General features: G+C 42.5%; 1 pseudogene; it reads right to left on the bottom strand.

Annotated features, from left to right (window-relative positions):
* Window positions 1–5400: 5400 nt before the first annotated feature.
* On the bottom strand, window positions 5401–6448 carry LOC127216687 (nucleoporin NUP35-like; annotated as a pseudogene).
* Between the last annotated feature and the right edge of the window lie 11436 nt (window positions 6449–17884).

Below are 17884 nucleotides of genomic sequence, written 5' to 3'. Positions count from 1 at the left end.
TGTTCCTGTCCTTGTCTCATGTGACCTGTTCTCCGAGGGAAGCAGGTGGTTTGGGATCATGGGATAAGTAAGGAACCCGGGCAGATATTAGGGATTTACCCCCTTGTGCTCCTTCTCAGCTCAGACTGGGTCTCACAGAAGCTTCTAAGCAAGGTGGTCCTGGGAGACCACCCAGCAGGGTGTCCGGATGAGCCTGGGATGGGCCTTCACTCTGTCCATCATAGTGGGGACTCCGGGTAGGGGGAGGGGTTGTGCCATTTGGGTCACTAAGAAAGGTTTCTGGAAAATAATAAGCAGGTGATCAAAACACATTGACTAAATAAATCATCACGTGTTTAATTTTTGAATGGCATGACAAGGCAGATCTAAGTCGGGAGATCAGGTGCTGGAGTTTCCAGGTTCTTGTTTCTTACAGAGACACGTGGATGATTGTCCTGCCCAACCTCAACCAGCAAGGAAGATGCAACTCAGGGGAGATCTTCTAGCAGTTTAATCAGGATCCTTGAACAAGCTTCTTCCAACTCTGGGGAAACGCCCGCACAGGCTTAAATCCCCTTGGGCTGACCAACCCCAGTGAGCCATGTGGACCCTGCAGATAGGCTGCTCTTATATGGAAGCAAGCAAGCTGAACAGGCTTAGCCAAATAAGGACTTGTTTATGACAGAGAGTGCTCACCATCAGGAAGATGGAAGGCCGAAGCCAGCGCCATCTTTAAGGCGAAGCACTTCGCAGCTCTCTACAGATGATGTGGGGGAAGGGAGGGAAAGGGGCACAACCCTCTGTGTTATTCTGTAGGAAACACAAGAGACCAGCAAAAGCAAACAAAGCAGGTTTCAACACACACCATTGTGCAGAAAGGGTACTGGCATAAAGAACATATGAAACAGCTGGTGTTTTTGTTTGTTTGTTTTGTTTTGTTTTTTATGTGTATGAATATTTTGTCAGCAGCATGCATCAGATCCCCTGAAACTGGTGTTACAAATGTGATCCACCAAATGGATGTTGGGAATTGAACCTGGGTCCCTTGGAGGAACAACCAGTGCTCTTAACCACCTGAACCACTTCTCCAGCTCCTAAGCCAGTAATTTTTAAAGTTCCTGCTCATGAGAAATTCCTGTGCTCTTTTCTGAACACTCTGGTATTCTGAGGATACAATCTTTCCACTGTTTCAAACATAGCTTGTTTCTCGAATTCCCCATCCTATAGGCTCAGGACTAATGAGTTAGGGGGCTTGAGACTGTTCCTTTCCAACTTTGAGTTTAGAGACCAGCAGGCTCATGCCACCACTGGGAGAAGGAGGGGTTGAGCCCTCCTGTTTAACTGTGGCTTTTGGGTGAGCTCTAAGTACACCTTGTGCTGAAGATGGACTGCATTTAGTTCTTGCAACACTGTATTATTTAACTCTTTAACACCACAAGAACATGAATTGTTTTTGTTCTATGCTCAGATTCTGCTTAGGTTCCCCACTGTATTCCCATACCTCTCTGTTTCTCTTTCTCTCCCCTGCCTTCCACCCATTTCCTCTCTCTTCAGATGTACCTGCAAGGTCTGAAAAAAGCCCAGGAGATATTTACCAAAATTTATATTGCTGTGCACGTGCATCTACCACATCGCCAATGTGAAGGTCATGTGGGACTGGGGTTCCCCTGCCACCTTGCTGTGATTTACATTCCAGTGGAGCTGGCCTGCCAGTGTTCCCCAGGTTCTTTTGTCTTTTCCTGCTGTCTCCCCCACCCCCTTAAGGATTCTGTTGATACATAGTATCCCATTCAAAATATTTTTGTTCATTCCCTGAGAATTCCATACAATTGTATTGTATTTTGATCATAGTCACCCAAGCTCCTCTCCTCCTGCTCTGAAATCCACCCTAACTCCCACAACCCCATTTTATTTATTTATTTATTTATTTATTTATTTATATTTAATAAACCATCAACTGAATTTGGGATGTCCATGTACTTGTGGGTGGGTGTAAGACCAGCTACCAGAGTGGGGTTGGTCTACCAGGAGCCACATTCTTAAACTTCTCCCAAGGCCCATCAACTGTCAATAGCTGCATAGGTGGGATGGGCTTATGAACCCCCTCCCACTCCATGCTAGAAGATCAAGCTAGTATTCAGTTTTTTACTTGGGCTCTGGGAAGTGAACTCATGTCACTAAGCTTGTGAGACAATACTTAAGCCCTCTCAGCCATCTCCCCAGTCCCATTGTCTTTCTTTTCTGATATAAGGTCTTGCTATGTTGCTTAGTCTGGCCTTGAACTCAGGCTCAAGTGAACTTCTTGCTGAGGCTTCCTGAGTAGATGGGACTCCTCACACCACTCAGCTGCAAGTGTTTTCTGCTTGGTGCTGTTCATTTTTACTTTCTTTATAATTTTTTTTTATAATTTTTTTTTTCTAGACAGGTTTCTTTGTAGCTTTGGAGCCCGTCGTGGAACTCTCTCTGTAGACCAGGCTGGTCTCAAACTTATAGAGATCCTCCTGCCTCTGCTTCCCAAGTGCTGGAATCAAGAGTGTGTGCCACCACCACCCAGCTTCTTTATAAAGTTTTTATTTATTTATTATTACTACTGTCTGGGTGCACAGGTGCCATTGTACATGGGGAGATCAGAGGACAATGGAGCTCCTTCCACCTTTAATTATGGGTCTCAGGATCAAATTCAGGTTCCCGCTCTTGCTCGGTGGGATGGATATTTTTATGTCAACTTGACACATGCTAAAGTCATCTGAGAGGAGAGAACCTCAATTGAGAAAATCCATAAGATCAGGTTGTAGGCAAGCCTATAGGGCATTTTCTTAATTAGTGATTGATGGGAAAGGGCTGGTGGCCCCAGGTTCTATCAGAAAGCAGGCTGAGCAAGCCATGAGGAACAAGCAAGCCAGAAGCTCTCCTACATGGCCTTTGCATCAGCTCTTCCTTCCAGGATCCTGCCCTGCTTGGGTTTCTGTCCTGATTCCCTTGCATTACAAACAGTGATGTGGAAGTACAAGCTAAATAAATCCTTTCCTCCCCAAGTTGCTTTCTTTTCTTTTCCATTTCTTTTTTTGTTGTTGTTGTCATTTTTTTATTGAGCTATGTATGCATTTTTCCCCACTCCCTTTCCCTCCTCCCTTCTACTCTCCCCTGTCTTTTTTGCCTTTCCTAGGCAGATCCATATGTCTCTCTTAGGGTCCTCTTGGTTACCTAGGTTCTCTGGGGTTGTGACCTGTAGTCTGGTTGTCCTTTGCTTTATGTCTAATATCCACTAATATTATTTTTGTCTTTCTGGGTCTGGGTTACCATACTTAGAATGGCTTTTTCTAGTTCAATCCATTTGCCTACAAATATCAAGATGTCATTGGTTTTCACTGGTAAGTACTCCACTGTGTAAATATACCACATTTTCCTTGTCTATTCTTCAATTGAGGGGCATCTAGGTTGATTCCAGGTTCTGGCTATTACAAATAATGCCACTATGAACATAGTTAAGCAAATGTCCTTGTGGTGTGAGGGTGCATTCTTTGGGTATATTCTCAAAAGAAGTATCGCTGGGTCTTGAGGTAGAAAGATTCCCCTATTTTTTGAGAAACAGATACACTGATTTCCAAAGTGTCTGTACAAGTTTGTACTCCCACCAGCAATGGAGGAGTGTTCCCCTTTCCCTATGTCCTCTCCAGCATAAATTGTCGTTGGTGTTTTTACATTCCGACATCTTACACATTCTGACGTGTAAGATGGTATCTCAGAGTTGTTTTGATTTGCATTTCCCTGACGCCTAAGGATGTTGAACAATTTAAGTGTCTTTTAACCATTTATATTCTTCTAATGAGAATTCTCTATTTAGTTCTGTACCCCACATTTTAATTGGTTATTTGGTGTTTTAGTGACTAGTTTCTTGAGATCATTGTATATATTTGGAAATTAGCCCTCTGTCAATGTGGGGTTGGTGAAGATCTTTTCCAACTCTGTGGACTGCTGTTTTGTCTTGTTGACTGTGTCCTTTGCCTTACAGAAGCTTCTCAGTTTCAGGAGGTCCCATTTAGTAATTGTCAATCTCAGTGTCTGTGCTACTGGTGTTATGTGCCAATGTGTTCAAGGATACTTCCCATTTCTCTTCTATCAGGTTTAGAGTGGTTGGTTTTATGCTGAGGTCTTTTGATCCATTTTTGTGCATGGAGATAGATATGTATCTGTCTGCAGTCTTCTACATGTCAGTATCCAGTTATGCCAGCACCATTGGTTGAAAATGCTTTCTTTTTTCCATTTTATAATTTTAGCTTATTTGTGAAAAATCAGGTGTTCAGAGGTGTGTGGATTGATATCAGTGCCATTGGTCCACCTGTCCATTTTTATGCCAGTATCAAGCTGCTTTTATTACTTTAGCTCTATATTACAGTTTGAAGTCAGGGATGGTGATGCCTCCAGAAGTTTCTTTATTATATAGAATTGTTTTGTCAGGCCTGGGATTTTTGTTTTTCCATATAAAATTGAGTATTGTTCTTTCAAGGGCTGTGAAGAATTGTGCTGGGATTTTGATAGGGATTGCATCGGATCTGTAGGTGAGAAAGTTTTCTTCTATAATTTTTTTTTGCTTTTTTGCTTTTTTTTTGTTCTTCTATGATTTTTTTTAGCACATAAAAATTGACAAAGTTTATTAAGAAACATTAGTAGTGGGTTGTAAGAAGTAAGGTTTTTCCTCCCCGCCGTTTGTCTTGTCCCGCCGCCGCGCCAGCCCCAATTAACACACTGAGACTCTGTATTTGATATAATGCTGTTGGCCAGGTACTAGTTTCTTATCGGCAAGCTTTGTCTTAATTATTAACCAATTTCTGTTGATCTAATATTTCCACGTGCTTTCTTACCGGGGAATGGGGCAGGCGTCTTGTCTCCCCAGTCTCTCCATCTTGACTCCTCCTTACTCCTTCTTCTCTCCTCCTTGTCCCCTAGTCCCTCCTATCTTGCTTTCCTATTGGCCAACAGTGCTTTATTCATTAAACCAGTATGAGAAACATATATACAGAATGACATCTCCCATCAGTGGGTGGTTTTTTAAAAAGAACATAAAAGATGACAATCCACAAGACATATACAAAGATAATCAAGATAGTAAACACTATTAAAGACCATAATTCAAATTGCTAATTATAATCACTGTGTCTGGTGAAGTAGTTGTGGCTCTCCATGAAATTTATCCATCTTCTCATGGAAGCTAACAAGACTCACTTCAAACTCAATCATGTAATTTACTGTAGCCAATGCTGAGAACATGGTGCTAAGCATGCACTGTACCAGAGAGCACAAGATGCTCTCTTGTGTGTGTACTCAGCCATCTTTTAAAGTACAAGCTACAAATGGGCTGTTTCATAAACAAAAAGTTGTAAAAGACACATCTGGGCAATTATTCATCACTGCCATTTTGGTTATATAACTAACCCAAGGAAGCAGGCAGTCCTCCGCTGACTGGCTCAGTCCAGCTCTCACTGTGCTACCAGCCGAACATGTCCTCCATTGCTCTGGACACAACACTTTCATCTTTTTTTGGTATTTGTCTGTCAGAAATAACCTGATAGTTACTAGTGGAAGCCTTGTATGCTGTGGCAAAAGGCCTCATGGTAGAAACCCTAGGAGTGCTTCCGGGCTGTGTTGGAGTGCCTAAGGTCTTGATTTGTAGTGTAAAGGCTAGAGATGGAGATGGCAAGGCTCCCCTGTCACTGTTTTCCATGACACTTTTATCTATACATAGCTTGATGCCAATCATAATGGACTCTCTAAATATTTTCCCATCTTTGCTTAAGGCTTTCCGGGCTTACAATTTAGACTGGTAACAAATATGCATCCAGTTGCCTGTGTTGGACATCACATGCTTTAAGCTATTCCCATATTGTGCAAACTGTAATAATATATAAGAAGCAGATGCTTGTGGGAACCCAAATAAAGTCACCCAAGTGTCATCGAGGTGATATTCTGAAGTCAGAGAATCTCCTTGAGTATAAAAAAAGATCCATTTGGGTAGGAGATAGTATCGTCTTTCATGGCTAACCAATATTTGCTGGACTAAACATGCTTTGTCCAGTCAGTGGTGTAACTCCAACAAGAGGACTCTGCATCACTGAAATGTTTTTCTGTCTTCTTGATGTCAAAGGTGTTAATCCCAGTCCTGGACAGGAAATGTCATCAAATATACTTTTAATAGGTGGAGCTCCACTTTTATTTTTATGAGCAGGTGCAACTGATTGTGGTGGTGACCCCCCCCTGCTAACAAAGGTGATCTCATTTCCATTACTCCTACTGAAAGGCCACTAATTGATGAGGTTGTGGAGTCACGGGAGCTGGCAAATCCCCCATTAAAAATCCAGGTAAGAACTGGGCATTAACACTTGTCTTTAGAGATGTCGGTGAACCCAGCATCATTGGTTCAGATCCCAGCATGGGCGCCTGGGGATCCACAGCAAACGCTGCCGTTGCAAACAGCCAATACTACTGCAGCAAGAATCTTCCCAGTTTTCCTTTTCTATGATTTTTGTTGAATATATTTTCTGTGCCTTTGAGGTGGACTTCTTCTTCTATCCCTATTATTCTTCGGTTCAGTCTTTCCATGGTGTCCAGATTGCCTGGATATTTTGTGTGTGATAAGAGTTTTTTGAATTTAACATTTTCTTTGAAAGATGAATCTATTTCCTCTATGGTATCTTCAATGCCTGAGATTCTCTCTTTTATCACTTATATTCTGTTGTTTATGCTTGCATCTGTCCTTCCTGATCATTTACCCAGATTTTCCATTTCCAGAATTCCCTCTGTTTGTGCTTTCTTTATTGCTTCTATTTCAGTTTTCAATTCTTGATCCATTTCTTTCAACTGTTTGATTGCTTTTTCTTAGTTTTCTTTAAGGGATTTGGTGATTTCTACCAATTTTTGTTTGTCTTTTCCTCAATTTCTTTAAGGGATTTTTTTTTCATTTCCTCTTTAAGAGATTCAATCATTTTCATAAAGTTACTTTTAATGTAATTCTCTTCTGCTTCATGTGCGTTGGGATGCTCAGGTCTTATTGGTGGAGAACCATTAGTTTCTGGTGGTGCTGTGTTGCTCTTTGTGTTGTTGAGTGTATTCTTACCCTGTTGTCTACCCACCTCTTCTTCCAATCAGTACAAGTGGAGCGTGTGCTTCAGAGGGCCCCTCTTCTTCCAAATGGTGTAGTTAGGAGCAGTTGCTCTTTTGAACGCTCCTTCAGGTGCAGACAGGGCTAAGCCTCCAGTGATTGCTCATCCTGGTGTAGATGGGTCCAAGGTTCCTATGGTTTCTTTTCTTGGTGTACATCTCTGGTCATTGCTCCTTTAGGTACAGGGGGGTCTGAGACTGAGGCTCTAGTGGTAGGATAGCTGGCGAAGATTGCTGCTATCGGCATGACTTGTTGCGGCTCTGATGCTGTCTCCTAGTGTAGCCTGGGCCTGCTGCGGTACTAATGCTGTCTCCCGGTACACCCAGAGGCACTTCTGAATTTAGTTTCTGGAAGCTGCTACTGTGGATGCTTCTGGGCCTCTTACTAGGCTGCTAACCCTTTCTCTGTCTCCAAGTTGATTTTGATCTTAGTGTTTCATCATAGCAATAGCGACCCAAGAGTCTCAGCAAACATTTTACCCACAGAATTATCCTACTTACAGGCTTCTCCTTATCACATTAGATAATATATATTTTCATATAATTAAATTTAACATTATGATCTTTGTGTCCAGATCTTTTTTTGTACCCGAAAGCATAATGCTAATGTTTTTGCAAAGCTTGCCCATTTGTTTGTTTGTTTGGATGTGTGTGGGTCATGGCAAAGAGATATCTAGATAGCTAACTCATTAATTTTAATAGCTGCATAATACCCTATGAGATGAATGTAATCTGATCATGAAATTTTTCCACCTTGGAGGGCATACAGGGTATTTCCAGTTTATTTTTGTTACCTGTGTAATCAGTTCTCTAGTTAACATGTTTAGACAGGGTGGAGCCTCAGATGTGGGATTTCTTTTTTTTTTAATTTATTCATTTATTTTATGTGTATGGATGTTTTACTTGCATGTATGTTTGTCCACCATATGCATGCCTGGTGCCCCTTGAGGCATCGGATCCCATGGGATTGGAGTTACAGACAGCTGTGAATAACCATATATGCTGGGAATGGAACCCTGGTCCTGGGAAGAGCTCTTAAGTGACTTTACTGCTGAAGCATCTTGCTGGCTCCTAGTTAATTCCGTTTTAATGTTAATGTATTGAAGAAGAACCAAGATTCTTTTTGTTTTGTTTAGTTTTTTTTTTAAGGAGCTGCACTATGTTATATTTCTATGAAGCCTATGAAGCTTTTTCTTTTCTTCTTCTTCTTACTTTTTTTTTTTTAAAGACAGGATCTCAATATATAGCCTTTGCTGGCCCAGATCTCATAGAGCTCTGCTTGCTTCTGTTTCCTGCATGCTGGGACTAAAGGCACATTCCATTATGCCCAGCCCTCAGCAGTTTCATAGTTTCTCAGATGAATTTAATGTTGAGTCAAGAATAAACATTTCTTTCTAGCAGTGTGTGTGTGTGTGTGTGTGTGTTTACTACTGAGCGTGCAGGGGTGGTTTACTAGGGTTCAAACCTGACCTTGTACTTGGTAGGCAAGAGCTCTTCCATTGATCTACACCCCTAACCCTCTCCTAGAAAATCTTTAATGTCATTCCCTAAGCATTCATTCTTGAGTCAATGCACCTTTTCTTTTTCAAATATGTTGCCTATGGGGCTGGAAATGTAGTTCAGCTGGTAGTGTGCTTGTCTACCCAGCACTACAGAAACTCGCTGTGGCCTTGTATGCCTGTGATTCCAGCACTCTGAAGGCAGCAGGCTCAGGAGCTCATGGTCATTTTTTACTGCCCAGAAAGCTGGAGGCTCCACTGTAGTCACATTTCTCAGCAGTCACAGCAAGAAACATACCATTAATTGCAATTGTTGAGATTAATTTTCTTCCCATTTTTGGTGCTGGTATACTCTTCTGCAGTGACATTTGACTCCATCTCTGTGGGTTTCTTCTCCATCCCAGCAAAAAGACTCTAGTTGGAAATCCAGAAGGACTGGTTGAAGGGGTTCATCTCTTTATTTGCCAATGAGCATTCATTTACCATACCTGTCTGAATATCCTGACCTCACTTGTATTTGAACTTGGACTTCCACCAACTCTCCTTTGGCAATAATGAAGTCAAAGCCCATGGTTGGCATCCTGTCCCTGTTACATCAATAAAAACCATCTTTAAAATGATTGACTCACGGCAATTGTGAATATTTATGAGATACAAGGTGATGTTTCAATATAAGTATACATTGTGAAATGATAGGGGCAATTAGCAAATCCATCACCTCAAACATCCATCATCTCTTTGTGGTGAGAATGTTTAAAATCTCTTCTAGCTATTTGCAATATCTGATGAATTACTCTTATGTACAGTCACTGTACTGCAGCAGCATTTGCTGGGACTTGTTCTTTCTTCCCTTCTCTTTCCTGCTTCCCAAAACTCTTACTAGGCAGTCCAGGCTGGCCTTGAACCTTGAGAGTCTCCTGCATTAGGCTGCCGAGTGCTGGGATTGCCATTGTGTAGTTGCACACCCTGCTGATTCCTCTATCGAACAACACTGTTGCAGCTGATCACTGAGTTGTCCCCATCTTTACCTCTCAGCTCAAGAGGTAGCTATTATTTCACTCTCAACTTCCATGACATTGTCTGTTTTCAAGTCTATATAGTGAGAACAGATAGTACTTGTCTTTCTGTACCTCAATACAGGCCATTATGGTTGCATTTTTTTTTTATAGCTGAATAGAATTCGATTAACTGTATAGACCTCATTTTCTTTTTGTAAACTCATACTTTATTTTATGCATAGTAATACAGTTTACATATTGAATAGCACCATAGTAGAATGATTTGATATAAATTTAAAAAGGACTGAATGTGACAGAATATATTCAGTGACTAGTCTAGGGCTAGCTCTGATTGCACTGATGGTCAACGGAATTAAAGGCAAGCCCAAGTTTCACAATCACTGATACGTGTTGGATTCTTTTGCGATGTAGAAATGTTTCTTGTTACTTCAATACACTGAAAGTTGAGCTCACACATCTACTACGGGAACTTAGGAAAAGGGACCATTGCTCATGAAAAATATTATTCGTGTGTGTCTGTGTGTGTGTGTGTGTGTGATAACACACATGTATAGGTCATAGGACAGTTTTTAAGACTCAGTTCTATGGTTCTATCTTGTGGGTCCTGGGGATTGAACTCAGGTCACTAGGCTTTACCCACTTAGCCATCTTGCCAGTCCCGGTATCATAGTTTCTTTATCCATTAATGGAAATGTAGGTTCATTCTATACCCTGTGCCATATTGTTACCCAGGCGTCCTTCCCACTTGAACACATAGATGTATTGTCATCCAGTCTCACAGAAAACTAACCCTTTCATTTGTCACCTAATTTAAAATTGTCACAGTGATATTTTGTGTGTGGGATGCTGGGGCTAGACCTCAGGGCCCCACACATGCCAGGCAAACTCTCTTCCAGTGAACGTCCCTCCGAGTCTCTGCTGGCGGGGTTTTTACAGAGAATACCAATGTCTTGATTTATTTCATCTGGGGCTCCTTTTGGGAGGCCAGAGAGAGAAGACAAACCTTTTGTAGCTTCTGTGCTTCAGTGACCTGTGACTCTATATAAAACCTATGATTTCTTTGGGGACATTGGTGGATGAGAAAGGAAAAAGAAATAAAAAGTCTGCTTAAGCAGCAACTGGTTCCTTGCTATGACTCAACTATGAAGCGCCCCCTACAGGCTTTTGTGTTGAATGCTTCCGTCCCAGCTTTGTGGGACTATTTAGGGAGGTTTTGGAAAACTGAAGGAGATGGAGCAGGTTGGTGATGCACGCCTTTAATCCCAGCACTCGGGAGGCAGAGGCAGGAGGATCTCTGTGTCTCTGTGAGTTCAAGAGCTAGTTCCAGGACAGGCTGCAAATCAATACAGGGAAACACTGTCTCGAAAAACCAAAACCAAAACCAAACCAAAACAACAACAACGACAACAAAAAACAAAACAAAACAAACAAACAAACAAAAAACCAATAAATCATAGATTATTGCTTAGGACACAAAACCTGTGGCAGCCATCTCCTCCTCTCACAGGCCCCTGATAAGACCCAGGGTCTAGCTAACAGACTTCCAGGATCTCCCATCTGGGAAAAGGAACTTACATTCATTGATGGTGGTCCCAGGTGGCCACACAGTCTGCTCCCCAGCCACTTCCCTGCCTCCTGTTTGGGAATCAGAGATCTTGACTACAGGCTTTGGTGAATACCCCCACTGTAAGGGGAATTTTCCTGTCCTGACCACCAGGTCCTAAATAACCAACTCAGAGGCAGAATATGAATTATAAATGCTTGGCAGATAGCTCAGGCTAGTTACTAGCAACTCTTATTTCTATTAATCTATGTATTGTCATGTGCCTTGTGCCTTTGCCTGCTCTCTGTCATGTCTTGCTTCCTGAGCGGCTGACTTGCATCTCTTCCTGACTCCACCCTCCTTCTTCCCATCATCCTCAGTTTGGCTTTCCTGCCTCACTTCCTGCCCAGCTACTGGCCCGTCAGCCTTTTATTAACCAATGACAGTAATACATTTTCACAGTGTACAGGATTATTCCACAGCACCTCCTCCCCAAAGGTCTAAGAAGGAAGCCCATGTCTGTAAGGTGTTCCCTGATTCCTTTCTTCAGAGTCCCTGGCATGCTGTCTGTCTCTAGTGCTGGACTTGTTCTCCTCAGAGCCTCTGTCATGCCATTTTCTGCCTATCTGTCCATGATGTTAATAACTCTTCTAAAAAACCCCATGATCCATGCAGTCTGTCACAGTGTCCCTGTTGAAACCACATCCCAGTATTTTTGTAGCCTGGCTGGATGGAGGAAGTAGGGTTTCGGGATGTGCACACCTTTCAAAGTTCTGGAAGTTAGACTACCCTCTCTCTCTCTCTACTTTCTGCTACCATGATGTTGTGCCCAAGCATTTTGGGTGCCAAGCAGCATGGATGAAGCCCTCTAAACCCATTAGCCCAGATGAACACCTTCTGCCTTAGGTTGTTCTTGTCAGTGAAGCCAACTAATAAACTCCCTTCTGGGATTTTGCCATCAGAACTTTATCTGGGAACAGATGAAGAAGCTTTTCATAGTAATTTCATGGTCACTTGTTCATTTGTTTTTATTTTTATTCTTATTTGATAATTGTGTGAGAGAGAGGGGGGAGAGAGAGAGAAAGAGGATGGTATCCTCTTTAAAGAATACCATCAATAACTCAATTTCCTCCCACTAGATGCCACCTTCATTCCCCTTAGTGCTATAGGGCTAATGACCCAGCTCTTAGCATATATGCCTTTGAGGGGTAGTTAAAACCCAAACCCAGGGTGACAAGATGGCTCAGGAGGTAAAGGTGCTTGCTGCCAAGCTTGTTCATGGAAGTTTGATCCTTGGGACCCACATGGTAGAAGGAAAAAAACTGACTATTGCAACTTGTCCTTTGATCTACACATGTGTATATCCCCATACACCACCCCTGTTCTCCCAACACAAACACACACACATATACACACACACACACCCATTACCCCACACACACTTGCAGTAAATGCCATAATAATAAAAATGATTCAAACCCTAATATCTTTTCCTTGACTTTGTCTAGGCAGTCACTACAAAGATTATTTTTGCTACAAAATGTCATGCCATCTGAGAGAGTTTGGGAAAGAGACTAGGGACAGTAAAATAAAATTCAGACTTCTGTTAAAGGGTGGGAAGGAGAGACTTGCAAAAGGTGTCCCTATGGTGGGAAAAGGATAAGAGCTAGAGCCAGACGTGGCAGACATCTGCAGGAAAACAGTGTCTGTGAGGCACAGCAGCACCGATGCCCTCAGGATGCACATGGTTGCACAGCAGCTGCGCCTGCGTAAACAAGACCTACCCAGAAGCCAGCCACAGCCACAGCCACAGCACAGATTGGGGGGAGGGGGAGGCTCACAAAGCCCCCCCCCATCTGAGGAGCTATCTGCAGTTGATGGATGCTATCAGGTTGAGAGTCAGTTTTCCTCACTGATGCTTCATGTGAAAGTCGACCCATGCTCCAGATGTTTCTACACCCATGCACATACAGTGTCCCTAGGTGTACTTGATGGGATTGAAAACAAACAAACAAACAAACAGGAAAAACAATACATGAAGTTGGAGCAAAAAGTGGTGGAGGGGCGTGGGAAAGGAGCCAGAGGGGAAGGAATGGGGTGGATTTGATCAGAACAGATTATATGCATGTATGACATTTTCTAACAATAAAACAAATGTACACTGGGAAAAAAAAGTGTCATGCTGGAATGGTATGCTTTCCTTCAAAATCAGGGTTTCTGCCCCCCATACCCCCAGAAAGTGAGAGAGAGCATTCCCCAGCTGTTTGCAGGGTGCACACCCAGCTGAATCCCCTGATGGTATACAAAAGATGCAAAATCCACGAATTAGACTCCAGAAATATCTTGGTAAATTGGAACTTAGGAGCCATGACAGGACTGGTGAGATGGTTCAATGGGCAAAGGAACCTGATCCCATGTCTGATGACCTGAGCTCAACACCCAGGATCCACACAGTGGGAGGGAAGAACAGACTTCTGCCAGTTGTCCTCTGTGGCAATATATGCACACACTGACACACACACACACACACACACACACACACACACACACAGTAAAAGAAACCAAAAAATAAACAAACAAAAAGCAACCAAAAACAAAAAACCCAAACCAAAAACACAACACCAACAAATACCACAGGTATTCAGAGAATTCTGCTTCTGAGATGATGCTGAGGTCCTTAACATGCTAGGTGCTCACCTGTGGACAACCTCACAAGGCAGGTATGACTAACCTTGTTTTACATGTAAGCTGTGTGTGTGTGTGTGTGTGTGTGTGTGTGTGTGTGTGTGTGGCAAGGGGGCGGGGAGTGAGCTTGCTTGCTTAATAGCTGGTGTGTGAGGAGTGACAGAGCTGAAACTGGCTGAACAAAGTTTTGTGTTTTCTCTTCTCTAGATTAGCATCAGTATCCATCAGTATCCGTTTTTCTTGGGAGGGAGCGAGTAGTGGTGGTAGATTCTAATTAGTGGGTGCACACTGTGCTTGGGGCATTTTACATCTAGTATCTCTCAAACCCCAAACCGTGTTTACCAGTCGTTATCATTCAGTTTTATTAATGAGGTAAGGAAGGGAGGCTCAATCTGGTACTGTGAGACTTACTCAGTTTGTCAAAACAGAGCAATTAAAAACCCTCAAAACAAAAATTCTTTCCGTTCCTGACTATCGATAAGACTAGCTGCTTTGCCTTGCCTTGTGACTTTCCTGCCATGATGGACTGTAGCTGGTAACTGGAAGATAGCATAAACTCCTTAAATTTTTGACCTGACTTACTTATAAAATAACATGAGCAGGACTTGCAGTTCCATATACTTGACTCTGAATTAAAAACAAAGAGAAAGATGGGGCTGTGGAAGGGACACCTGCTGGGGAGACTTGGTGGTGGAGGGTGTTAAGAGAGTAGTCTTCTGGGACACGGGGAACAGCAGGAGAACACTGGGCATCCCACTCCTTCCCAACTGCTTCAACTTTTCCTCAATTTAGGATGATGCTAGCTGTAAGATTCTCATCCTTCATGATGCTTCAAGATTGTAGCTTTTGTTTCATAGACACATGTTCCCTCTAGTCCTGTTGGCTGCATGACTTTGATCAAGAAGGCCTGTTGGATTTCATCAGAGAATTTCTCTACATTTTTTTATTTCAGCTTTGATTGGTATTACTTGGTGTTTGATTTGTTCGCATTCCCTCCTCCCCCAATTCTTGAACTGTGTACTGGAGGCATTATTTCTAGTGAGTTTGTATTTGATTTGTTTATAATTTTGTTTTTCAAAATTTTTGAATTGTGTGCTGAAGTTCAGGTCAGTTGTCTGGTTAAGGGACCACCCCTAAGTAGGCTGGCTCACTTTAAGCCATGCTAAAGACTCAATGAAATAATTTATTCCTTGTGTTAGAGGTCTCCTCCAGGTGTTCATCAAGACCACTCTCACCAAACAATCCCCACTCATTATTGTAAAAATAATTTCCTATTTTAGAGACCTCAGAATGCCAGACTATGCTGGCTGAATGAATTAAAAAAAAAAAAAAAAGGATAATAAAGACAGAGGAATAGTAAGAATTTTTTCCTATCAATTGTAAATTAACTTGCTAAGGGAAATATTTCATAAACTTCCTGCATCTCGTGACCTGCCTTTCCCCTGACCTATTAGACATTTCTGAAAACTATCATACCTTTCACACTGATTAACCAATTGTATCGGATTGTGATGCAGACCTCTCAACTACTAGATGAGACACAGTCAGTCACCATCTGGGTAAGAATCAAAGTTAAAGGCCATGTTGGTCCTGTGTGCCTGGTTTTGGTTCTGGCATATCCTTTTTGTATAAAGAAATTGCCTTGCTGGGTCACATTTGCTCTGACCTTGTGTTTCTTTGTATGATACTGTGACCGGAATGTCTTGTATAAAATTGTCAAAGAATACATTAAAAACAAATGAAATAATTAAAAAAATTGCTCCCTGTGGTGAGATTGTGTTCCTAGTTAACCAATTCACCAACTAATCCATCAGTCAAAAATGAAATAATACAGGGATATGGGAATTTTTGAGATTGATGTCCTTTCCGGGGAGCTGGTGTCCCAAGCACTTACCGGGCTTTAACTCAGGAGGAATGATGACAGACCCAGCAAGTTGGTTTTGAGTATGTATTTTACTTCACGCGTATATCAAAGCAATACACACAAGCAGAGCAAAGTCCCAGGGACCATAGCCCCAATGCTTACAACCGGGTGCCTGTCTGGTGCAGGACCACTGTTTATGATGTCTCAAGATTCCTCTGGATTCAAGCGGCGAGTCCACCAAGGTCTCCAGTCTTCAATGTCTGGTACAGGATCTGGTGGTTCTCGGCTTAGTGAACTGGCTTCTCAGGCGGAGGAGAGTTCCAGGACGTGTCCTTCACATATTCATGGTGGGCTCTGCTTCTCATTCCTGAGCTAGTCCTTAAATACCTTGCTTATCACACATGCATACTTTCATTCATTCTTATCTCTCATAGTCGGTCTACGCTCACTTTCCTAATCTCCTTCCAGCCAGGCTTCTGCCTGTCTGTTTACATGTTCCTTACAGCTAACATCTCAGAAAACTGGACAGCTATCAAATCAATCCTGAGATAGTTCTTGTCTCACAGATTCTAGGAATGAAAGTCACTGTCAACAGGAGATGAGTTTTTACAGATTTGTAGGTGGGAGTGCATAGGGGGTGGGGTTAATTTGTTGATCTCATGTATAGTGGGAGAAGTCTCAGGAAATAGGACACCATTGAACCACTTTTTAAGGAACTTACAGTAGAAACTGGGGTGAGGTATGGGTATGGGTTAGCCTGGATGATTCAAACACCTGGTGTCCAGGTGGCTTTTCTTCATGTCAGTCACAGGCACACTGCTCACTGAGGAGATGAAACAGGAATCAGAAGGACATGCTTGCAACTGCTGCTCTGGGGTCTCTGCACCCTCAGAACAGCTTCTATCTCACGGTCTCATCATAATCAAGCAATCCCTGTTGTTACCGTCTTTCAATTCCAAGGCATGGAATGACTTAGATGTGGCTTGGGAGCAATAAAAGCCCATTCCTCAGGAAAAAGGATGCAAGACTGACTCAGTTTCTGTTTGGACAATTGGACTTTGCAAACTTTCAAAACTATTTTGTGGTGTGCATTAGTGCAATGGCACAAATAGCTGTAAAAATGTCCAGACAGTACCTTACTTACTTACCCATATTGCACACTGAACAATATCTAGAGAGTTCTCAGGGGGGAAAAAGGTTTTCTCTCTCTCTTATTTTTTGCTTTGGTTGGAATTTACTTCATATGTGTTGAATTAGATGTCTGGGCTCAGATTATGTTAACCCTGAACTTCATGAGAGAAAAATCAATTAGACGATTTTGAGCACATTTTGAAGCAATCATTAATTAAGTACTAGCCAAGAAGATGGACTCTGGCCAGGTGTATCCCTGAGTTCCAGGGAATGGCCACGAGTCACATTTGCAGAAACTTAAAAGGCAAAATCCATAATTCATTGTGTTTCCTATCAGGTCCAACCAGGGGTAAGCACACATCCTGACATATTTCCTGCCTATGTACTTCCCACTCACATGTGATCAAGTACATTGGGTGAAGATGGGTCAAGCAAACTTGTTTAGGGGTGTGAAAACATGTGGCTTGTTATTTCCTGAGAACTACAGCTCCCAGCATTCTAGGAAGTTATCTTATTCTTCCTCAAGTGGGGCTTACAGGCTAACTTTGGCTTTTGCAGAATGTGATTGATATTATTTGCCAGGTTCAAGAGTGAAACAAAAATTCCTTATTGAGGCCACAAGGTTTAACTCCAGAGAGAGTGTAGAGGGTCTGAAGAGAAAATTTCAGACCATCTGGAAGAGCTAGGAGGCCTACTTCAAGACATCTGGGGAAGGAGAGGAGGGGGATTATCTTCACTGTTGGGAAGGGAGGAATGTAGGAGATAGCGGAGGAAGTGTAGAGGAGTAGCGCCTTAAGCTGTCTTCTTGGGACAACATGTCAAGGGTGGGCCATAGACCTTCGATGACTGCTGTCTCTGAAAGTCTAGGGGATTGCTGTACAAATTCAGACTAGCTGTTTACATCTCATGGTAGCAGCAAAAACCCAAGAATCAATTCAGAGGACAAGGGATGGGGCGTGGGAGGAATGGGGATTTGGGGTTGAGATGCTGCCATGGGAGACAGATGGAG

The sequence above is a fragment of the Phodopus roborovskii genome, unplaced genomic scaffold, assembly GCF_943737965.1.
Source record: "Phodopus roborovskii unplaced genomic scaffold, PHOROB, whole genome shotgun sequence".
NCBI lineage: Eukaryota > Metazoa > Chordata > Mammalia > Rodentia > Cricetidae > Phodopus > Phodopus roborovskii.
The sequence above is the reverse complement of the archived record's forward strand: the minus strand, read 5'-3'. Positions and strand labels throughout refer to the sequence as shown.